The 25,973-nt window shown below is 39.2% G+C and overlaps 1 protein-coding gene across 4 annotated transcripts in view; it reads right to left on the reverse strand.

Annotated features, from left to right (window-relative positions):
* The window catches only part of ARHGAP24 (Rho GTPase activating protein 24), a 726,334-nt gene that overhangs the window by 485,981 nt on the left and 214,380 nt on the right, over positions 1-25,973 (reverse strand). The window contains exon 1 of one of the 4 annotated variants that reach the window (XM_055312960.1): positions 7,681-7,734. The exons of 2 other annotated variants lie outside the window; for them this stretch is intronic. The gene's annotated coding sequence lies outside the window, so the exon portion shown is untranslated. Of the gene's footprint in view, positions 1-7,024; positions 7,149-7,680; positions 7,735-25,973 lie in introns of those variants that run through there. One more of the 4 variants, XM_055312958.1, reaches the window with a different exon arrangement.

Consider the following 25,973-nt stretch of genomic DNA (forward strand, 5'->3'; position numbering starts at 1 on the left):
AGTCCCAGCGTTGTCTCTGGATTGGCCTTTTCTCTATTCCTTGGCTTCTGAGGATATCAGGTTATCCTCGGGCCTTGCTACTGTCCTTCTCCCATCCATCCTCTCTGGCAGCTTCACCTGTTGTGCAAAAGTTCTCAGAACTCCTCATGCACATAATTCCTTGTGGTTCCCACCTGTCTCTAGGAACCAAAAACCAAGGCTCTGCCATGGAATCTGCCACCTTGAACCTAACAGCAAAAATACAGAAAAGTTATTTTTTTCCGTGATGAAATGATAAGTTGTTACCAAAAGATGAAGTCTTTAATCAGCAAATCACAATTGTGAGAAGGCTGAGTCCTTTTGGATACCCCATAGATGCCTTTATATAAAATCATCAACACCGCATTGACTATTTTACAATTACAATTGAATCTTTATGAGGTTTGAATACCAAATGAAACTCTGAAGGTGCTACTCATATGGCTATTTCTAGATTTATGAAATGAAGTTGCAACAAGATAACATCAGGCTCTTTTGACTTCTCTGGCTCATCTTTTCTTTCTAGAAGTTCTTTCATGTGAGAAATTTTTAAACCATCATATGGGAAACATGTTTGAATGAATGAAACACTAAAAGATGACCCTTTGGTCTTCTTTGGAGGATGGAGCAGTCTCTTCTGTATCTTCACAAACAGGAGATGCATTTCAACACAGGCCCTGTAGTGAATGTCCCTCCTTGAGAAAGATTGGCTTGGAAATCACTTCCCCTATGCTCACTTCACTTTTGTGTGACCAGTGAGTACTACCACCACTAACTCAACTTTTCTCCCCTTCTCATTTGCTCCCTCCAAGAAAATCATCCTTTCATGCTGTATTTCAGCTTTCTTAAATTGGGCCTCCAGTCCTCTGACCAAGGACCACTTGCACCTTCTCATTCCTCCACCTCCACCTCTTGCTCACAGAGTTCCTGGGGTTTATGTCCCACATATGGGAATTAAGTAATAGGGATAGATCACTGAAACCCCATGGATCATACCTTTTCTATTTACTTCTCTTCAGAAAATAGTCTGGTCAGGCTGATCGTAAATTGATTCAGTTACCAGTCTAAAAGGTTTCTGGAATCTCTCACAGGAGAACCTTAATAGTGGCAACTCCCCCCCAGGGACCTCAACTCATCAGCACAAGATACTGTCACCTGAAAAAGTCATAAGAAAGTACCAAGGCGAGTTCATGGAGATAATGTTGAGACCAAGGTCCATAGTCCGTACTGTACATCAAACTCATAAAACACACAGACTTTTAATACTTTAAAATTAAGAATAGAAAAGGACAAAGAGGAAGATGATATAGTAAAAATAGCAGGCTATCTGGACTTAGAGGGATATGATTTGGGTTCTTGACTCTCTCCCTTCTATGTTCCCTTAGGTGAACTTCTTTATCTCTCCAAGCCTAAACATTCTCAGGTAATGGGGATAATAATATCTGAAATAAATAGAACAGATATTACTGCTAGAACTACTAATCACTTCTAATTACTTCTAGAACTATAAGTCATATATGTAAAAACAACTCGTGGAGTGTTTGGTACTGAGTAGGTACTTAATTCATTAGAGTGATTATCACTATGAGAGTCTGTGAGACTCAAAGAAAGAAAAAGAATTCAGGACAATTTCCCCCAGGAAGTTGGAAAACTTACTTTGTTTTCTGAAAACCCAATGTGGGGGGCAACCGCAATTACATAGGGATAAGCCTCAATTTATTGATAGATTTAATTTGTAACAAAAAGAATGTTTTCTGTTTCTCAGAAATCTCCCTGAGGGAACTCTTGTATACACTTGTGATACATGTATTGAAGAAGCACACATGTATGGCCTTAAATATTGATTTTCAAAATTATTCAGACATGATTCCTCTTCTAAGCTTTTCAAGACATGTAACATTTGGGGCAAGTCTATTTTATCCAGGGAGTATAAAAACAGTACCTAGAATGTTTCTAGGAACCACACACACACACACACACACACACACACAAAAGATCTGGAAAAATTATTGGCTCTAGAATACTAAACTGAAGTTACAAAATAGAGACTTATAAATACTTAACTACACATCTAAAAAGGGTGAAACATATACAAAATGAAGGCAATTCAATGTATTTCCATAATGGATTTGAGTTAACTTAGTTAAAAGGTATAGGTATGATAGGTGAATAAAAGAATGCCAACTGTTACAAGAAGACCTAGACAAGGCTACAAGTAAGCATCAAATTTAGTTTTGAGTTTCTTGTGTGACAAATCCAAATGAGAAACATGGTTATTTCTTAGTCTCTTTTCTTTTAACAAAAGGAACAACACTAGTTAATCATAAGAGACACAGTTTTTAAAGTAGTAAAAGCAAAAATGAATTTACAGAGATCTTTATGCAAAGAATATTGAAATACATAACAAAAAGTGCCAAGGTATTTTGCATGCCACCTCTTTTATGTTGACTCGGTAAAATCTAGAGCACTACATTATAGCCTAGCATGAGGAAGACAATGTAACAAACAGGTGTTGTAATGTGAGTGGGATAGGTAAGCTTCTGGTCATATAATTTGATAAAAATAGAGAGCATGGAAGATTTAGGAAACTGAGTAGACTATTACTCTTAAATATCAATGCTTGCTCTTCTACTCTTCTCAAAGATACTATATAAGGAACAATTTGAGCTTAAGGTCCCTGACTGGTGACTAAAACACAAGCATTATGCATTCTTAATTGACAAACCATGAGCTAAACAGTACAGGTAGGCAAGTGACAGAGGTATCACTGCTCTGAACATGACACAAGTCCATTTGTATATTGGTTCAATGAAGAATAACCTTCTACATGACAGGCAGCAGAAATAACTGTAGAGTAAGACAAAGTTTTTCAGGAAGAAACTCTGGATTTGCCTAAGTGCTCAAATGAGATGAAAAGAAAATCAATAGGGGCACCTGGGTGGCTCAGTTAGTTAGGCATCTGCCTTCAGCTCAGGTCATGATCCCAGGGTCCTGGGATCAAGCCCCACATTAGCTCCCGCTAAGTGAGGAGCCTGCTTATCCCTTTCCCCCTCGCTCATTATTTCTGTCACTATCTCTCTCTCTCTCTCTCTCTCTCTCTCTCTCTCTCAAATAAATACATAAAATCTTTTTAAAAATTAATATAATAAAAAATCAGTAACATGAAAACAGATGCCCCTCTGAATTTCCTCCTCTCCATCCATCTCCACATTCTCCTTTAATTAAATCCAACTTCCTCCAAGCACTAGCACTCAAGATAATTATTAAATAGGCAAAATTAGTATTTCTATTTTGTTTGATTAATTAAAATTATTGCCCATCCACAGGCAGCAGAGTCTCCAAATTTAATTCCATTATTACTCCTCACAGCCAAAGCCGGGACCTCCCACTGGGATTTGATAGATTAAAGACTTTATAGTATAATATAAAAAACAATTGTGAAAAATGCATATCTATTAAAACTGTTTCCATTATCTTTAAACTCAAGTATATTTTGTGGTTTTTCAAAAGAAAAAGATGATTCCACAGTAGTTTTTTTGCTTTGCTTTTGCTTCATAATTTCAAAAGCACAGATTTTATCTATCATAGGAATTAAACAGGCATGTGTGGGTTGATCTAGGAAGCGAATTATATTTTGTAGCATTGTCACTTTTGGAAAATGAAGTGAATTGCAGTCCACTGGTACTTTATTCATTTATAACTTTACTTGCCCATTTATTAAGGAAACAATTACACGTATCTATTATACGTTTCAGACACTGGGCTGGGCACTAGGATACAGAAGCTCCTCCACCCCCAAGATAACTGTTAAGGAACTCATTGTAGTTGGTTGGTAGTAACATTTAATAATAAAAATTATTAAAAAATAATTATTCAAAGTATGTTCAAAACACCATGGAAACAGACTAGATGAAATGGTTTATCTTTCCTGCATAGAATTGGGTAAATTCTCCCAAAGCTCCAGTTGAAATGGGCCACCAAGAATCAAGTGGGACTTTCCAGGCAAAGGGAATTCCTGGAGAATGGAAATCCATGAGCAAAAATTCTGAAGTGTGAACAATGAGGAGTCCTTGTGCAGGAAGAAGAAACTAAAAAGTAAGGGCTTTGAAAAGCTTCTAGTCACTATACTACAGAGTTTAGAGTTAATGTTGTGAGTTTTTGGGACCCTGGGATCCATCATCAAAGGTTTTAGAACAAGGGATTGACACAATTAGATCTGTCCTTTTTATAAATTGTCCAGTGTAGATGCTGCTTAAAAGCTCACATGTACACAATAACTTCTGAAAACTGAACATTCCTTGAATGTCATCAGAACAATCCCCCCACTTTCAAATGTGCTTTGCCTTAGCCACTAAGGCCATCATAATCTTATAAAATTTGAGCTCAAGTAGCAAAGACAGGCGGGTCACCATTTCAAGACTCAATCTGAGCCTTGAACTCTTCACATGAAGAGCATTAACTTCATGGCAAAGTTGACTATTTACAATTTTATTTTTTAATGCTCTTCTCCAGCTGGGAGAAATGTTAATCCTCTGGCCACTGTTTTAAGAGTAAAACAAGCACCTTCGGATTTTGAATCCCGTATGCTTTTCTTCTCAGGAACATGTGACCATTATAGAATACATGCCTCAGTTTCTTGTTATAGTCAACCTCCTCCATACCCACGTGTGAATAATTGAGGGGCTGTGCCTTCCACTGGCTCTATCCACCTTCTCCATATGGTTTTTCCAAAGCACTTACCTTTACCAAAAATTGACACGTGGCAGAAAGAAGGGATCAGTATTACATAAGCTCAACTCATCAGGAAAGAAAACTTCACGACTAGCTGAAAAATACCACGGGAAAATAACTACAGGTAGCTAGATGACCCTACAGCTCTGCAAACCCTAAAAACAGAAACAAAAGGCCTGGTCTGGATTTTGCAGCAGTTCTGCCTACTTTTAGCCCTACGAAGCCAACCCGGACATGAATAAGCCAAAAAGAAAACATACTTGAATGGGCCAGAAAGTCACAACAAAACTACTAAGGCACTATTGGTAAACATCAACTAGGCTTTGGCCAAGACAGCAAAGTAATCAGACTCAAACCACTTATTACCACCTGTTGCACATTCCTTACCCCTTCCTGCCCTTCCCTTACCCCCCACCCTCCATCCTAGAGAGTTTAGGAGCACACAGTAAATAAAGCTCTGACCAGTAAAAATTCTCAGGGTTTTGGCCAATGCCATACCAAGCAAAATCAGAAAGCAACCTACTGGAGATTAAGCCCAGAATGCTTTTCTCTTTTACACTTAAACCTACACTCTTGTAGAAGGGTACAGTGCTATTTGTTTTTTGTTTTGGTTTGTTTGGGTTTGGTTTGGTTTTTTTTCCTTGAGAACTTAGTTTTTCCTCACTTACTATCAGGTTGTGTTTTCAAATGGTTCAAATTCACCAGCAGAAACAGCACAAAAGAACATTATTACTCAGAGACCATCCACCTCTCAATTCCAAATCCCTGAGATTAGGTAATAAAACAAAATAATACAGTTGAAAGCCAAAGACAGACTGAGTTTCAACAGCTTTTCAGATGCAGAAAAAAATTACAGGTTCTCCTTCCTTTTTCTCACACTAGTTGTGTATTCCTTACACATACCTCAAACTAAATTCCAAATCTAAAAAACTCATCGTTTATCCCTTATTCCTACTTAAAGGTCTTCCACCAAGTACATACCTCCTTGGAGTGGAAGGGGAATGTTATTTATTTTAAAGTTTTGCCAATATCTCAGTCCTCCAGGATGTCTACAGTGAATTCTCTGACAACACAGTACTGGATCTAAAGAACAGATTCCTTGACTGGCTACCTGAAGGTCAGGCACTCAAGAAATAGAAGAAGGGGAATTGAATTGTTGGGCTCCCTTAGAAATTGAAATGTCCCCCCAGAGAAGAGGAAGTATTAAGAAATATAAAAGGGAGAGAGAGATCTTAGCAAGTCTGATGTGGCTTTATACTTGTCTTCTGTTTTTTTCTAATATATTAATTCTCTGTGTTTTATGACGCCCAGCTTAATACCAACATCCATTCTTGCCCTTAAGGGTTGGTTTTGAGTTCTAATTAGAATCAGGGGACAGACTGTGTTTAATCGGTCTGTCCATCTTCTTCTCAATAATTGAGTAAATCTCTTCACTGTACTGTAAATATCCCCAGACTTCAATTAATCTGTCCTCCTTAGTAGACACAGTAACACACATTGTTTTACTTACGCATAAGCAAGCCCCTTACAACTTTTATATTCCAAATACCCGATATGATTTATGCATTTCCTCTTTTTAGAAAGAGATGAAGTGATGATGTCTTGCCAAGGTCAAAAAAAAAAAAAAAGAGTAACAAAAACTATGACGGAAACACAAATAGTTTGGAGATTATCTTTTATTTCAAATGAATTAAACAGACGCAGACTACATAGGGAGTCCGGGCTCCCTAGTACTAGTGGATATTGGAAACCTAATATCCGCAAGAAATGTCACTCTTAGAGTAGTGTCTCCCCTTCTATTTGAGGACTTAGAAAAGAAATACAGTCCAAACTATTTCTTTTAAGGACACGGATGGATAACGCCTTCCAAAAGTTACTTCTTAAAAAAATCCAAACAAGATCTTTTGGGTGGCTTAAAATTCACCAGATGCCCCATCATTCTGCGCTTGCGATGAAAGAATTCAGTATTAATACCTACCCCTGCGTGCCTGGTATCTAGGAAAACCCTCTACGACGCGAGCGGCCGCCAACGGAGAAGGAGGGGCGCGGGGGGGTGCAGAGGGCAGGATGGGTGGTAGGGGGTGAACTGCACACCCTCATCAATCCATCTATGCTTCGGGCCAGAAGCACGAAGTACCGCCCCCGGCCCGGCCCGGCCCGGCCCGGCCCGGGACGCCGGGCGCTCCTCGCCGGCAGCTGTGCCGCAGCCCCCCGCGCCCCCCGCGCCCCCGCGCCCCCCGCCGCCGCCCCGCGCGCCCCCCGCGCCGTCACCTACCCGGCCCCGAGCACACGGACGCTCCACGGACGCGGGCCGGCGGCTGCTCCGAGGGCAGAGGCTCCCAGGACGAGCCGAGGGAAAAGGAAAAGCGAAGACGGGGGAGGGCCGGCCGCTGTACTTCCCGCAACAAGGGGAAGTGTCGCGCCCCGTGCCCCCGGGCGCTCCGCAGCTGTGGCTCGGGAGCAGCAGCAGCAGCAGCAGCAGCGCCGCGGCCGTCGGGGCCCCGGGGGGGTGGGGGGCAGCTGTGGGGCTTTCCCCGCCACCCGCCGCGCCGCGCCGCGATCCCCCGCCGGCCCCGCGGCGTGCGACGGCTCCCCGGGCCTGGGAGACCCTCCGCGCCCCGCCGGCTGCCCCCGGAGCCCGGCTGAGTTGCCACATGCACTTGAGAAATCCTGGCAGTTGCGCAAAGAGTCCCAGAAGTGAGAAAGAGTGATTGTGTGTGCGTGTGCAAATACACAGTGCAAGAGGCTGGAACAACTGAGCGGGGCCAAGCCTCAGGCGCAGCCCGGGGTTTCAGATTTCATTTGGCAACTGGCAGCTTCGGAGGACTCGAGCCGCACTGCTGGGGAGGCGGGGGGGGGGGGGTTGGAGGGGTTGGGGGGGTCGGGGGGGAGCCCGGGCCCGGCCTGGCCCCGGAGGCGCCGCTGGGTTACCTCGGAGCCTGCGCCCTGCCTCGGGCCCTCCGCAGCTGACATCTCTCGTTTCGTTACTCGTGAGCCACAGGTGCGAACCGGCCACAGACCTGGGGCTGCGGGTGCGGAGGAGGAGGGACCGCCTGCTCCTGCCCGCCGCAGCGCTGCGCCTCTCCGGCCCAACCCCCCGCACAGGCTGCGCTCGCTTCCCTCGGCTCCCTCTGTAAAGTCTTACTTCTCCAATCAGATGACCCGGGTCATGAAGCCCGCATCCCTAGAGGTGCTCATTTGGACGGATGCCCTCAGATCCTTAGAGAAATGCAAAGCATACGCACTTCCTTATCGTGGTCGAAGAGCTCTCAGAATCGCCCGGGACGGGAGAAGGGACAGAGTAGTGACATTTTTGCTGATGCAAGCCCCTCTCTTCCCACCACCACCAAAACTGCCTGTTCCGAATCCAGATCTTACAATCTCAGTCACCTGGAAAGCCAACTAACTCCCTTATTTCAAAGAGCTTTATGGACATCTCTGCTCTAGGTTGCTTTGAAACCATCACTGGATTTCTTTAAGACGCAATACGAGTGTTCTCATTAGGAATCTCCAGTGATATGGAAGAGGAGCACGCATGCAAACTTAGAAACAGCAAAAATAAAAGCCTATGTAGGCACTTTTTTTTTTCCTCTTTTATCTTCTTTCTTGGGGTCTTTCTTCCTGGTGATCTGCACCATCCCAGCCCGATGCCCCACTACAAAGCTGATTTTCTGGCTGAGGAATTCTCAGCCCTTTAATGAATCGAATTAACTTCTGCAGGGGGAATCATCTCTCCTTTGGCATTTCCTTTTTAAAAATGTAGGGGGCGGGGGTTGGAGGGGACGCTGAGTGGCTCAGTGGTTGAGACTCTGCCTTTGGCTTGGGCCATGATGCCGGGGTTCCAGGGATCAAGTCCCGCATTGGGCTCCCATGGGGAGCCTGCTCCTCCCTCTGCCTACGTGCCTACCTCTCTGTCCCTCATGAGTAAAATAATACAATCCTTAAAACTAAACAAATAAAATAAAAATGTGTGTGGAATCCCTAACCAGAAGCAATGTAGTTTATTTTCTAATTGGTAGGACTAAATGACCTTTATCAACCCACATGGCTTTATGTGTTCCAGCTCCACCCTGGCAGGTAAATGCCAACGGGCAGTTTTAAATGAAAGCCAGAAAACAATGAAATTAACCAAAACGAAATCTGCACACATTTGATGGACTCAAAAGCCTCGGGAAGACAAGTGTCAATAAGTATGATTCAAGATGGTGACATTTAAAAAAGGCAAGGAAACTATCACATCAGTAACCTATTTCAGGATCTAACAACTATTACCCCAAGCAATTTAGACTCAAGACAATACGAAATTAAACTCAGGGTGGTTACTGGGTAGTCCCTGATCCAAAGGTTAAGAGATGCCCTCTGGACACAACCTTGTAACCAGACCTTGCCCTTCACATCTCCTGATTTCTGTCCTTACGCTTTCCATTTGATATTGCTTCATTGACATGCGTGATGTATGTGATTGTCTTAAGCTGGACAATACAACTGAAAGATAGGAAGATTTTCACTTGAGGATTAAGCATGCGGGAGGTATACCTACCAAAGCCCCTGGCTTTCCCTCTCACTTCTCTGCAGAAAGACAAGGATCAACATATTCCTTTTCTAGAAGCCCCTGAGAGACATAGCAGAGATCTTTGTTACAACAGAGTATAACCCGAATTAGAAAATGCTTGGTTGTTCATTAGACTGTTATTCCTCTCTTAGTTCTGGATTAATTGGGACTGGGAGACATGCCTCATACTGCTTGTAGCAACTTTAAAGGAGAAATAAACTCTTAAACAGAGATGTGAAAGATTCTAACCAAAGGAGCATGTTGATGTTATTGATCCAGACTCCAGGGCAAAGATGGCATCTATCATTCAATTCCCAGAGCATCTAGGGAGAACTTACCCAGGGCATTACGTAAAGCTGAATTTTAGCAGTCAACTCAATACTGAGTTAAAAGCATGCTTGAGATACACCTCAAAAAACCTACAAATGCTTCAGGAGTGCGGGCTAACTTTCCTGAAGATTCCTAAGTCATAGATACCCTCAGAAGAAAGGTTTATGAAAGTTGGTATAAAAGACAGGCGGGGTTGGAGGGACCTTAGATTTACAAGAGAGAAGTTTAGTGCTTCCAAGACTAAGGGGATTTTAGGGACCTAGAAATGCAATAGGAAGGAAAGAAAGAGGAAGAGGAGGAGAGAAAGAAGATAATAGCCTCTCTGCATTTGGGCAAGTTTGAGTATCAGTATTGCCAGAGTCAAGGATAGAAGAGCATCCACAGACAAAGCCCCCTGGATGCTGTTTCTGTCAGGCCACTTTGATTGGAATTTAGTTAAAGGAATCTCAACCAGAGTTTGTACAATCGCTTTGTCTAATGTTTCAAGTACCTAAGTCAAAAGAGACTAGTAAACACATGGGGGTGGGAAGGTAACCTAAGAGATACAAATTTCCAGTTTGAATTTTTTTTTAAAAAAAAACCACATATATGAAAAAAAATAAAAAATAAAAAAACCACATATATGGATTAAAAATATGTTTTTCCTGAAAGTGTTCATATTCCTTGCCAGATTCTTTGAAGACCTCAGCATAGAGTAATGTATTGTCATGTTACCCACTTGCCTGTTAATGTCAGATTCTGGGACTCTTTAGTTATGTTTTCTTTTGGGGACACATACATTCCTAAGAGGGCAAAAAACATAGTAACAAAACTGAATAGTCAACAACTGCCAAAATCCTAACATTTCCTTCAGGCTCTCACCAACAATGCAGAATTTGTGTGGGTATACTGGAACATGCCAGGATCTGATTTCAGTATTAAGATAGAGGCTGTGCTTTAAAACATCTATTTCAAAATGCCTGGTTTAGTTTTGTTCTCTCTTTGTATTTCCTGGAAGAAGTTCCTTTTTGAGAACACCAGCTTTTGTCTTAACTAAGTAAGGAGGGGATATGATTTGAGGGAGTTTCATACCTACTATTCCCAAAACCATGATTCAGGAAAAGGGGACATATTACTACTATTAAAAAAAATCCAGTGAAATCCTTGTAAGAAAGATAATAAAGAAGAGAAAGTACAAAAGAGAGAAGGGCTACTATGGTGTCAGTCCTTCCCGACTCTCTAATTCCATCACAGGCCTGTTGTCAGTCAAGGGCTTTTTTTTTTTTTTTTAAGATTTATTTATTTATTTTAGAGAGAAAGAGAGAGAGAGAGTGACAGGGGTGCAAAGGGAGAGTATCTTCAAGCAATCCCTGCTGAGCACGGAGCTGGTGTAGGGCATGGGGCTCCAACCCATGACCTGTGAGGTCATAAGCCATGAGATCATTACTTGAGCCTAAACCAAGAGGCCAACACATAACTGACTGAGCCACCGAGGTGCCCTAGTCAAGGACTTGAAAAATGAAGCATGTTACATGCCTGTTGAGATTCTGGGTGAAGCATAGTATCAACCATCACCATACTCTTATTGAATTAGCATATTTTGGTGGTAGCCTGTGTCACACTTGTATTTTGGTGGCAGCCTGTGTCACACTCCATCGCCCCCTAGACTCCTGAATTAGATCATACCCCCCCCCAAAAAAACTCCAAAACCTATGATTCAATTTATTTTCAAGATAGTTTGTTGTTGTTTTTTTGCTTAATTACAAAATTAATACATGTTAACTCGTGAAAATAGTAACTACAAAGAAGCATAAAAAGAAGAAATTAAAAATTGTCATGATATCACCATTCAGGGATAAGTATTATTAACTTTTTTAATATGTCTAAGTGACTCTTCACCTCTTTGTGCATAACTACCTTATATAATAGTTTGAATCATATTACCAACAAAAGTAAGGCTTTTTTTGCCTGGTCCCCAAATTCATGAGCCTATACTCATGAGTGAGTAGAGAAAGGAGAGAGGATGTGGTGAGCTGACATGTGAATGACAGGAGAAGATAGGCTACCTTAAAGAAATTGTGAGTCAGCAAGCATAGGGAAACTCTAGAATAGTGAGAGATTTAGAAATGGCCAATGACGGATCCCTGGGTGGCGCAGCTGTTTGGCGCCTGCCTTTGGCCCAGGGCATGATCCTGGAGACCTGGGATCGAATCCCACGTCGGGCTCCCAGTACATGGAGCCTGCTTCTCCCTCTGCCTATGTCTCTGCCTCTCTCTCTGTGTGTGTGACTATCATAAATAAATAAAAATAAAAAAAAAAAAGAAATGGCCAATGAAAGTTTAAAGCAGGAGATTTTTCTGGGAGCTGATGGAGTGGGTGGGATTCTGTATATCTTGGAAGGGACAGTTTAGTTCTCTAACAGAATCCAGTAAACTTCTGAGTCTCGGTCTAAACAGCATCCAAGAAAACCATTTTAATTGGAAACTGAGATTTGAATTTGGGATAATTAGCTTCCCAATATTTGGGAAATTACCAAACATAAACTTTCTAGGAAATCAATAAAAATAATGTGATTTTTGGAAGATTCTCAAAATAAACCAGGAGAATATTCCAAGACAATGACCAAAGGGCAGTTCAAGATGTGGGCTATTAGGAAAAACACTAATTTGAAAGAACATATGCACCCCTATGTTTATTGCAGCATTATTTAAAATAGCCAAGATACTAAAGCAGCCAAGTGTCCAATGATAGATGAATGAAGAAATATGGCATATATATATATATGAGTATTATTCAGCCATAAAAAAGAATGAAATTTTGCCATTTGTAACAACGTGGATGGATCTAGAGAGTATAATACTAAGTGAAATAAGTCAGTCAGAGAAAGACAAATACCATATGATTTCACTCATATGTGGAATTTAAGAAACAAAACAAGGCAGCCCAGGTGGCTCAGCGGTTTAGCGCTGACTTCAGCCCAGGGCCTGATCCTGGAGACCCAGGATCGAGTCCCACGTCGGGCTCCCTGCATGGAGCCTGCTTCTCCCTCTGCCTGTGTCTCTGCCTCTCTCTCTCTCTCTCTCTCTCTCTCTCTCTCTCTCTCTCTCTCATAAATAAATAAATAAAATCTAAAAAAAATAAAGAAAAGAAAAAGAAACAAAACAAATGAACAAAGGGGGGGATAAGAGACAAACTAAGAAATATACTCTTAACTATAAAGAACAAACTGATGGTTACCAGAGGAGAGTTGGGGGGGAGGGGTTGCTGGGTGAAATAGGTGCTGAGGGTTAAAGAGTACGCTTGTCATGATGAGCACTCATCACGTATAGAATTGTTGAATCACATATTGTATACCTGAAACTAATGTAACACTGTGTGTTAACTACACTGGAATTAAAATGAACATTTCTTAAAGATATGAGCTATTGAGCAGACAAAAAAAAGACTATAAAGTTATTATCTTCTCCATTTATTTTCTTGTCTCAAATTTCTCAACTTTTTCAAAGCTTAAAAGCATTAGTAGCAAGCAAGTCTACGAGGGCTTACTTTGCAAGAGCAGAGAAGTTAGGCTGGCAATAAGGTGGTCCAAAGTGGGGTTGAGGCTGAGGAGGACAAATGTGGGGTTTCTGAATGCTGGCTTTCTCCATTCATCATAGATGCTTCAGTGGAGGACTTTCTGCCTGGCTTGCTTTATTCATGAACAGAGAGACCAGTAAAAGAAACTGGCAAGTGGCTCTAGTGGAAATCATCTCATGAAATGTAAACTGAATGCAAGCCTCAACCCAAGATACTGATGCATTTTCAAGGAAGAAGGATGTTTCTGAAAGGGATATCACATGAGTCCCTTCAAAGGTCCTCTGACTCAAACTTGGAGAAAATGATTCCCAATTCCTCAAGAAAGGGGATTTCAAAACCAAATAAACAATGACAGAGAATGTGATCACCCTTTAGGGAGACCAGTAAAATAATTTTAAGATCAGCTTAGACAAAGCATCTCCTGTCTCATTTGGGAACAAGGGGTACTCAGCATCTCTACAAGCAATCTGCAGCTACAGCAGGATTAAACCTAAGTAGGCCATCCACATCAACTCTGGGGCAGACTAAAGCCACTAGGTAAGAGATTGGCACAGAGATATGTGGTGGGAAGATATCAATACCTCCCAAGCAGAAGATGTAAGGTGCCCATATCATATGAGGGGTAGGTAAGAGGCTCAGTGGGCATGGAGACTTCCACTGATCCTACTGGGTGGAAACTCAGAACCTAAAGACTAAAGCCTAGGCCTTAACCAGTACATAAAAGTTCATTATTAATATGAATTTTATTCATATCCCTACCTATGTCCTTTTAAACTGCTGTGTATACTACAGTACTATACAAGGAATTAGAAGTGCAGTGTAGTTAAACCCAATTTTGGTAACTTTTTAAGAAAGACAATATTGGGAGAAATGAGCAAATTTGAGGAAGTAGCTAATGGCTATGTACATGGGTGGCTCCTTTACACAGGTCAAAAATATCTGACACCTCCCAAATGTAAGGCCTGTGCAAAAGGCAAAGTCAATTCAGGTGTAATCTGTTCCTTCATGAAATTTATATTCAACCACTGAGAATGACTGAATTAAAAAGGTTTAGAGTAAATTTGTCCTTTTCCCTCTAAGGTAATGCAGAAATAATGCTACAATATATAAATTTTTCTCAGCTCATATCTAGCCTCTGAAAGTTGTTGGCATCATCTTGAGAGACAGACAAAAGATTTAACCCTTCATGTGGTAATGTTGTATCATTGCTTTAGACAGATGTTAGCCTTGACTTTAACCAACATGTAAAGACATTTTGACATTTTATCTTTATGCTCCTTTGTTTTTTTAAATTTTTAAAATGTATTGCTTTATAGACCAGAAGACAATGAATATATTTAATGTGAAAATTGTCCAGGTACTTACCTTACCACGTGAGTTTTTTTTAGCATACTTTGCACAGAATCTCTGATTCTGAGTTGTATAATAATAGAAAAAATACTCACTATTTATAAATAAATGACAGAAATTTAGTGATGGTATCAAATTTTCTGAAAATCAGCTTGAAAACACTGAAATATTTTCTGGATTGAGCATTATACTAGGAAAGCCTAAGACATCAACAAAGTCTTTTCATTTTAATCTCTAGCTTTAATTGCTTATGAAGTGATTCAAAAGTAACTTTTTCTCCCATCTCTCCTCTCCTTTTGGAGGATCACAGTACCAATGTACATTTCATTAAGACTTTTGTAAAAATTAATATTATAAGACAAATATTTAAGAGTAAGCTACTGCCACGTGTAAAATGACTTATTAATTCTTCATGATGTCCCTCATTGTATTTTGGACGCAAAGATAATTTTAATTTAGAATTTTTGAGATGAAGGATTTATGTTAACATTTCAATGGAAAGAAGATTATAGCAATATTGTTCTTTAATTTTATTAATGAAAGATGTCAACTTTAGAACTGAAATGCTTATCTAAATTAGCCTTGTCTACATGTAGTTCCTTTTAATAGATGATCATATTCTGAGAGTATTTGGCAGACAAAATGATACCTTTCATTTTTACTTTTTAAGGCAAGAGAGAGTGTGAGGGGTTAGGGTGGGGGGGGGCAGAAAGAGAGGGAAAGAGAATCTTAAGCAGGCTCCATGCAGAGCACAGAATATGAGGGGCTCAATCTCAGGATCCTGAGATCTTGACCTGAGCTAAAATCAAGAGTCAGTCACTTAACTGACTGAGCCACCCAGATGCCCCATCAAGGAAAATGATTTCTAAACATAATGTCCAATAAGACAAAAATTCTATGCTCTTAATGTGAATGCAATTAATTGATCCATGTTAGACTCATCTTGACGTTGTAATCACTACTTATGTTTCTGAAATACACAACTTTGTAATATATATATTATATGAACAAGCCCATGAATAGTAAATTTGCATCTGCTTTTTGTCAAGCTAAGATTAGTGACTTTATAATTGCATTTTTTATTTAATAGACACACAGGGATCACCAACAAAAATAGCCCTTTCCAGGGCAAAATACACTGTGCTCAAATGTAAACTAATAGTCCATGAACACACAGCTTTGTAACAACCTATGCCACCGTGACAAATTTGTATAATAACTTCTTATTAGGCTACTAATGAGCCTTAATAAGTCAACCTATAGATATTTATCAGAACTTTGTGTGGTTTTTGAGCAATCATGAGGCTTTAAAATAAAAAATAAACTATTTAGTTAAAAGGTTGCAATAAGAAGATATCTACATGGAGCAATGTTTACTAACATCATTTGTCACTCTGGAGTCCATAACATCAAGATTTACTTACTCTATAAAGAGCCTTAGTTATTCATTATATGAAGTCTCAATATTCGCAGAATCGGGGGCAAAAAAATAAATATCCAGCTTCATTCTTTTTTTAACCTTATTTTGTTCCAATTACAAAAACAAATCTATAAGGTAGACATTTTTAGTATATTCTAAGAAAAACATCCTCATGTAAAGAGCAAATAGATTTAAGATGTGTTGATATCTACAACATGGTAATTCATTCTCTTTTTTCCCCAACTTCCTGCTCATATTGACTTATCAAGGAGTTGCCAAAACATGAGGTCCTACCTTTCTTCAGATTTCTAATACCAACAGCCCAATCCTGAGAGAGGAAAAGGATGAATAAAATACAGTCATGTTGTCTGAGAACTAAAAAATCATACATTCAAACAAGAACTCACTAATATTTCCCTTAGGTATACAGAGTTGTGACTTATAAAATGAAAATTACTACTGAAATCATAGAGTTTCATTATACCTTTGATTAATCAAAGGGATACTAAACAACTTCTTATGTGCAAGAAGACTCTTAAATATTTTGACATGAAAAGAGTTCCCAATCATTGAGAAAAGATTGGAGACTTTTGCCTAAGACTCTTCCCTCTCCTTTAGCGTTACCAGTGTTTTTTAAGGGTAGAAGAGCGGTGTAGAGAAGAATAATACACATTGACTATAACTACTCTTCTCAAATAGCACACACAGTTCACCACAAAGCAGTCAGGGCCACAGCTATTTCTAGAGTCCACAGTCTAAATTTCCTGCTACTTACAGTTTTACCAATGGGATATGAAAGAGCTGTGCACAAAAGATTCCATATGTAAACAGTGAGCTGAGTTCAAAATAACTTAATTATTATTGCTACTTTGAAAGGAGCTCATTAAAATGTCTGTCATGAGTCTATCTAGATGGCACCATTATACTTCAATTTTAATTAACTTGATCATCATTTTTAACAATGTTAATAAACAAGCTGTGCTACAACCTTATCTTAACCTTGGATCTTTCAACATAGAATTCAGAGATTTAAAACCTTTCTTTCTTTTTCTTAATTGCTATTGTGACACTGAACAAATTACAGTATTAAAATTGACTAATTCCTATTAGCATCAATTAGTCCTTCATTAGACATCTTCATTATATTTATGTTCCAAGAGGATTTCAACTGCCCTCCTGCCTGACCATTGGTTTCATATCACAGCACACAAAGGCTCTCGCAAAAACAATGTTTATATTGGTGTTTGTGTATTGTAAGTACAGAGGTTCAAACATTTTATAATATACTCATGAACCTGTCAAGCATTTGAGATTCTTTGGAGATAATGAGGGTGTTTAAAATTGGAAGTGCTCAAAGCTCATAGTTCAACATACAATGCAACCTGAATTACTATTAATATTATGATTCCACATATACCAGAATCTAAATAGGTGTTTTACCCAATGAAATTGTAAAGGGTGGGGCAAAGAAGCTGGAACAATATACTGGGAAACTATCATCAATGCTAAATGACTTCTTAGAAACTCCCAACAGGAAACTGATGCACCTATTCTATAAGAACCATGGATTTTGCCCAGAGATACTCATTTTTTTTGTTAGTCTTTGGCACCAGTTGTTTCAATGATCTATTCTTCACTTGACCATTGACATCCTACCATTTTATGTATAGTAATGGATTCTAATAATAGATTCTTTCTTGTTTGGTTCTTGTTAATTGTCATTCTGTTCACCAGAGATTTGTTAGATGTCAGCCCCTATCTTCTCATAGGTGTGTCCTCTCCAGCTGGGAGTTAATAGTGTTATGACAGTATTTCACAGAATTGTTTTGAACACAAAGCGAATTACTGTATATGAACTGAAAACCACTGTGCCTGACACAGGAAACACATTTAACAAATGGAGGCTCTTATTATTCCTACCATTCAGCTTTGGACATCTTCCATCAAGCCTCTACTACATTAACCTACAGGAAACACCCACCTCATTCATTCCCCAAATGCTTTCTGAGACTTTGAGCTTCATGAGTCCCCAATATACAACATTATAGAACCAAAGTGGCCAATACATTCAGTATGAACATTTGTGGCAAATACTGGAAAAAGACAAAGGTTTCAAAAACAAAAATCAGGAAGATGTTCTTCGGAAAAGCTGACAAATTGAGTCAGGTGTCAGTTATATCTGACCCAAGAAAACATGATGCTGCCCAATTTTCCAATTAGGTAGTTCTTAATATATATAACACAACCTTATGCACAACTTTTTAATTTCAATAACTGTCTAGCCAAATGGCTAATTGAATTTCCGATCCTATCCTTGGAATTCCTCTACTTTCCTTTTTTATCTTTTTCCACTACTCATCTCTGTTTTACACAGCAGTCCAAAAATAACCCAGGGTAGGCTTACAGAGCTAAGGAAAGACCGCTGAAAATAAAGAGGAAATGGGAGAGCAGTTCTCTCCCTCACAGGCTTTGCCCTATCTCCTCTTGTGCCTCTCCCAAAGGTGTCCCACCTTCACACTGGAATGCCTATATTGACTTCTGAAACAGAATGTCTGGGATGGATTTTCTTATGAAAACTGACTCTATCTTCTCTCCTAAATGAAGATGAGTCTTCACTCAGCCTATTATGGGCCTCAATTCTGGTGTGAGCGATAGGACAGGAAATAATTCCCAACCCAATCATCTAACTTTGGAGGTGGGTCCCACCAATGTAGGTCTAGAGCACAAGTTCTTTCCTGAGAGCAAATAGTGAAAGGACCAGAACCAGACCTGAAAAAGTGATTTTTTTTTCCCTTGACTGCTTCCTATTTTTGCTAACAACAACAACAACAACAAAAAACAATAACAAAAATTTATTTACTAACTTCAGAGACAGGGGATAAGGACTCAAATTACAGAGACTCTATTTTATCACAGTCCCTGGGGGAGCAGAGAAATCCTCACTGAAAGAAAAAGCTACTACCAATTACAAAGGAAAGGAAAATATCAAGATAAAGCAGGAAAATAAGGCAGGAAGCAAGCCTGAATTGAAGAAGTGACCCCTGAAGGTTTTCATCCGCCTCTCTTCTGGGTCCTCCTCATCATCCAGTACAGACACTGGAAGAGATCTCAACTCCCCTACTTAGTAGCCATGTGAATTGGATGACAGGAAGCAATTTACCCTGGTACCACACACTTAAAACAGCAGGTAACATGTTCCTAATAACTTTGACTGAAATATGAATATATTTTTTCACCTAAATATTATGCACATGGCAGATCAGAACATATTAGTGTGATAGAATTACACTGATGTGATGAGATACTATCTTTGAAATACTAACCAATGTATTTTTACTTGTAGTATTCTTTTCTCCCCTGTACCTTCAATCTATGAATTCATTTGCCTCAGGCAAGGGATGGCAGAAGGAAAACAATGAAAACAGCACAACCAAAAAATAAGTTCAAAAGTAAATGACTCAGGTTAATGGTAAAACTCATGTAAATGGCAATAGACCTGGAGAGAATCCATTGTGTTTTAGAGACAGCTTCTTAACTCTAATCTAGAAAGAATTTCCCAGTGTGGAAAACTAGAGACAAAGGAGATGCAGTGAGAGAGAGGGTGAGAGGCAAAGGAATGACACAAAGAAACACACAGAGACTTGGCAAAATCATTCTCCTGAAATCTCCAAACATGCACCCAAGTGACCATGTCTACTACTTCCACCCAGATACTGCATGGGAACTGAGGCCATGAGGTCCATTTATATTTCGGTAAACTATGTATATTATGTACTCTGAAAAGCTGTTAGTTTCTCCTTTTGATAGCCCATCACTCTCTATCCATCCAGCAGAAAAACTGGCCATCTGTAGGAGGAAATAGCCTCCAGAACATATACACCATAATGTTTCAGGTATCTTAATGGGTAAAATCATACATTGTGGTCATGCTTAGGAGTTTTATCTCCATTCTGAGTTCTTACTTCATTCTAAGATACTGAAGGGTCAAAGAAAGAAATTAGTGTGACCAAATTTGTATGTAGAGGAGGGGCCATGTAAAGAATGAAGGGTTTGATAAGACAGGATATGGGTTAGTAATATTTATTAAACACCTATTTTGGTCTAAGAGTTCATGCTAGACCTTTTGTATATATTGTCTCAGTTGATTCTTTAACCAACTGTGTGGAGTCTAGAAGAAATTGACATTCAGAAATATTAAGTAGCATGCCTTAACCTAGAGAGTAGGCAAACAGTTCTGGGGTAAGAACCAAAGTCTGTCTAATGCCCAGTTATTTTCCCTCTAATCCATGTTCTTTTCCAACTCCCCCAAACCTAATTTAAGAACAGGCACATCACAACCTCGTCACAAATAAGGGTTTAGCTGCCAGGGACACCAAACATGCTATACTTCATTTCTATTTTCAAAAGAAATCCCTTAAGCACTATTCTCCATTCCAATAATAATCCAATCAGTAATGTGTTCTTAAATAATAATCAGTCTTCTCATCAAGCACATATCATCTCAAGATTCTTGAAACAGTTATATAAAGACTGAAATAAACCTGACGAATCTGATAAAGCACTATAGAGAAAACTAAGCAATGCAGCTACAACCACAGAGAGAGACTGGATTTTACAAGGATACCCTTGAAAAGGACACAACAATTACAGACAATTCTTTTTTTTAATAATAAATTTATTTTTTATTGGTGTTCAATTTGCCAACATACAGAATAACACCCAGTGTTCATCCTGTCAAGTGCCCCCCTCAGTGCCCATCACCCATTCACCCCCACCCCCACCCTCCTCCCCTTCCACCACCCCTCGTTCGTTTCCCAGAGTTAGGAGTCTTTATGTTCTCAGACAGACAATTCTTAAATCATCAGACAGTCATCAGAAAAGCAGCTTACTCTTTATATTCATAAGTGGCAGCAGATTAAAGACTTCAAGACCAAGAAGTAGTTTCTGTGTTAACAAGAAAGGTAGGCAGCAGGTGAGTCGAAATTCAAGGAGGCAAACATCCAAAACCAGAAGGTGGCAAGAGGCTCAAAGTCCATGCAAACAATAAGCACCCAGGAGATCTTTACAAGTTGACTGGGCAGCTAGATAGATATAGTCAAAGGACCAAGAAAGGGTCAACAGCCAAGGGGCACTGGACATTGTAGGAGTGAATAATGAGTAGAAAAATAGATGCCCAGCATCTTATGAGGAAAATGCTCTCAGAAAGAGACAGTTGTCACTTTCACCTTCACTCTGAAATTCTCAGTGTGAGCCTAAAAACAGTTGTCTGGAAATTGAGTCCTTGAGAGTAGAAGACCATTATGGTAGAGATATGTCCTGACCAGAATTGAAGCAATGCCCGTGCAGCCTAAAAGGGAGTATGGCTTAGTAGATATTTTATTGCAAATAGCCAATAAAAGAGTTGTCACTGAAGGCTAGACTACCTGTCACAATATTCCAGCTTCATTGTCTGCATATGCAAACTTCAATAAATAGATATTAACACTGTACATTGCATATTTGTGTGATTAATTCTAGGATGATCCAAGTCTTTCATTTAAAGTTTTTTGAAGAGGCAAGACTGAAAACCTAATCCAGAAGGCAATAAAGTATTACTTAATGCTCACTGCCTTTAAATCAGTTGTGAAGTAGACAAAAATCTATAGAGAAATTTGAAATGCATTTCCCTTTCTGTCATAGACATGCTTAGAAGGCTTAAAGTAAAGAATAGGCTTGATTTCATCAGTTGTCTATTCTTCAATGGAGAATGTTGTTCACTTGTTGAGTTCCAGAATACTGGAAAACAAGATGGTCTCCATGGCCAGCAGGTAGGGAGGGAGTCAGAAGGAGAGACAAGTAAAGCTGCATATGGTTCTTGTTCCAACCCCAAGAAAGTTCAATGATCAATGTTGCTCTAGGGAGTGAAAGATTTTGGTTTAGATTATGTCTTTTTTCCTTTTGCTGGCATTCTTAGGATTGGAGGACTACTCTATTCCTGGAGCCCATAAGAGCAAATTGCCCTTGAACTGCGATGTGTTATTCATGACTTGCAACTCCCTTGACATGTACTTGTTCTGCAAAACTCCCTGCTTTCTCCTCTTATCATACACACCACCGCCACTGACAAACCATGCAGTAAGGTGTGAGGTTTTGTTGTTATTGTTTGTTAACATTTTGTTACCTACTACTTAATGATATGTTTCGGAATGAAAAGCTATATCCACTGTACTAAAGTCAATATGAAGAGATTCTTGTTATACAATTAGCCTGGAGGAAGTGGGGGCATGATACAGAATAAAGTAGCAGAGGCAATACACAAGAAGACAACTCCAACAAGAAAATGTCTGACTGAATTGTAGTCCCCTCTATCAGGGCTTCTCCTCCCGGGATCTTTTCTCTACTCACATGCTGGACCAGAGCAGCATGTGTATTGTACAAAATGGCCAGTCCATTCCCACAAATGTGTAACTTTTATATCAATGATACTGAATAAATAAGCCCCTTAAGGCCAATAACACTGACATACATACATGTCCTATAATGTCTGTCCAAATGCCTACCACAGTTACGAACACACAATTGGCTGTAACAATTTTTGGGCTGATTGAATCATGCATGAGTGTATTAGACACTATAAGTGGCGAAAAGGGTATACAGTTCTTGTGACACTCCACAAAATAGATGGGACCTAAAAAGTTAATGCATACCATAGCGGGTAGGGTGGTCAAAAAATGGCAGGACACAAATGCAGGTAGGACTAGGTCACTAAGTGTTCTAGCTGGTGACCTTTAATAGGAGGGAAGGACCAAAGCTAAACACTTATTTTTTCCCAGGTAATTAAAAGAGTCATTGCATCCTAGGGCGAAAGGCCATTTGGAACAATACAAGCTTCAAAGTTCAGAAGTCCTGGGCCCAAAAGTTAGATGGTGGAAAAGCCAGGGATGGGTAAAACAACAACAACACAGGATCACACAGGATAGCAGAGCCAACTTGAGATCATACTAGGCATGTAAGACTGCTGGCAATTTGGCAAAGCCAGAGCACAAGTTGAGCAATGAGAAGAAAGGAAAGAGTCAGAGCCAGTAGGGAGTAAACAATGTCAATGAGGCAGAGTGAAATCATTATTTTTGTGAGATCTTAATAATAAATGCAAAGTTTTTGGTGACTAAGATGTTTTGATATGACAATCTAGACATTTTCCTATTTTCTAAGGTGGTCATAGATTCCCAGAGACTAGCCTCAGGTTAGGTTTTGACAGTTCCCTAAGAACCGTTTCAGCTCTGGTAGAAAACACTTTTGTCCACCTCCTCAGCCCCTGTTTCCCTGTGTTTATTCCTGCTGTGTCTCTACTTTTACATCTAACACCAATGACCACCCTGGGGAGGGTAGGGGGTGGGAGGCTAGGAATATAACATTCAACTCTTTAGGATTCTGTGTCAAGAAACAGTTACAATCACTTGAAAATCTAGAATCATTCTTTTCCTCAAATGATGGCTTTGAAATTCTGCTATTAGTTTATTCTATGACTGGGGTTCCAAGTAGCCTGACTACATTAAAAACTCATTACTTGAAATACATAGCATGTCCTTAAATTTACTTCATTAAAGTCTATATTATCATGAAAAATATAGAAATTTAGTCCTATCTCCTATTACAAATGAATTATATGTACTTTTCTTTTGTCTTTTTCTTCTTTTTACATGTTCATTCTCTGTTCACATATTTTTTTTCTTTTATGTCAAAAAGCATACACTTCTCTCTCTCTTTCTCAACCCATTTGCATTACTCTGAACAAGAAATTTTATGGATAGCGGGGGGTGGGGAAGAGAAGGCTGCAGAGTTCAAAAACTTAGATAATGTCACTCTCATCCTGAAATAAAATATATAGGAATACAAAAAAAAAAGTACTACCATCAAAGTAAAGGATCATGGTTGGTAATATCTATTTTAAATAATCAAGCCACAGATATGATTTCTAAATAATAGAGATTGAAAATTCCACATGTATTCACTCTTTTCTTTATCAGCCATATTGATGAGCACATAAGGCTGGAGCTCTGTGTTCAGTTGCCTGTGAGGAGCAGTGTCTAAATGCAGGTCCTCGATCCAGCCTGAACAGTTGTTCAGGGCCTCAAAGACCACAATTGATCACATTAAAATGAAACAGAACCAAGTTTCAAAATATATTAATGACAAAATATTCTGGAACAAATATTAAAGATCTAATAAATAAAATTCCAAACACTTAGAAATGCCACATGAAATTAATAAAATGAGGAATTCTAGGTAATCACTGAACTTCATGGCATTCGGTGTCAGCTAACATGAAAGTTGCTATATAGGAAAGAAAGAATATTTTTAAAAAAAGGTTCTCTTTTAGGAAAACTAATATCAAAAACAGATTAATACTCCACTTTGAAATTAACTTTTTAGTATCTGGGTAAACAGAGGAGTGGAATATTTGTAATCAGAGAAAAAAGAAATGTATTTCATAAAATCAATACTCTGTGATGGTTGGAATTCACAAAGCCATGATGGCTTTGACTTTGAAATTGATTTAATCTTTCTGCCATTTGTTTCCCGCATCCCTTGTTAATAACAGCAAATAGTGAGACTGAGCTGATGCTATTTTGAACTTTTGGGGTTTCTGCTACTGTCAGTCAGTCACTCTTGGATTCACTATCATTCACATCTTCCTCCTTTACTTTGCTTACAATCACTATCTGGGAATGCATACATATACAGAGAGTGAGACAGAGAAAGAGTGAAATTTCCTTCTAAGGTGAGAAACCAGTATGTGGAAAACAACCAAAAGCATTTGCTCTGTTTGGAGAACGCTGACATTTAGAAAGAATAGTGCTTCATTACTTACAAAGAGAGACCTGTCCAGTAGTGTTTCTCTTCTGCCAGAATCCTCTGGTATTTCCATTTACCTGTTCAACAGAGGGAAGGTCTGGGAAGACCAGACCATCCCTGAAAAAGTGCTTCTTTCATCTCCTAGATCAAGAGCATTGGACTTTTGAATATATCTCACACTGTAGTTCTGAAATGAGTATACCCTGTTCGTTCCTTTCTAAATGGAGCAGTGTACTGATCTGAGGAAAATCACAGAACATGGGAAGCGATCCAAGATTATAAAGTAAATATGTTTGCAAGAGTGGAATTTCAGTTTTCTCTCAGGCCTATAAGTTAAATACTAGGAATTTGGGGATTCATTCAAAATACATGGATAGGAACCCTCTTCAACCAAGTGTTATGGGTGAATACTGATACCATCTCAGTAAGGTTAAGTGAGAGAAATGTCCTATTCTCTACTTCCTTGGAGATCTCAAGATCATCACCCAGATTTAAAAAATAAACAGAAAAGGGGCATGAGAGCCTATATTATGTTCTTGATCACTTACTAAGAGCTTTAGTAAATATTACTTAACATTCAATATTTACCTGAATATTTCTCAACCTACAGGAGATTAGAAGTGTCAAGCTCAAATGTGCGACCAAAGGGGAAGGAAGGAGGGATAAATCAATTCAGGAAAGTTTGAGCAAAGCTATTTGGGGGATGATAAAAAAAACAATAGAAACAACATCTCTGGGCCTTACTTTATTATTATGACTAAACAAATAGAACCTATGCTCACTAGTCATACTGTACTGGATAATAACTTGTATTTATAATGTTATGAAGATAGACATCCAAAAAATATCTAATATTTTCCTTTAAGAAATCAGAAAGCTTTCCTTATAATGGATAAAATAGACAGGAATGGGGATAAATAAGCCCTCAGTATTTGGAAAATGATCTGATGTTAAGTATCTAAATGCTGATAAATGGGATATCACTAAGTTGCATGAGGGCAATATTTGCTCTGTCATGCCCTCTTCCCTTGTTGAAATCCTGAACAAGCACTATCTCTGTATCTTTGGCTTCCTCATCCTAAAATTATGAAATTAGAATACTCAGTTTCCTTTTAGCTCTTAGACGTTTCAGTGACATCATTTTATTTCTTATAGCAATTTCATTATAAAATTACTTCTTAA

This window comes from Nyctereutes procyonoides, unplaced genomic scaffold, assembly GCF_905146905.1.
Source record: "Nyctereutes procyonoides isolate TBG_1078 unplaced genomic scaffold, NYPRO_anot_genome, whole genome shotgun sequence".
Classification (NCBI taxonomy): domain Eukaryota; kingdom Metazoa; phylum Chordata; class Mammalia; order Carnivora; family Canidae; genus Nyctereutes; species Nyctereutes procyonoides.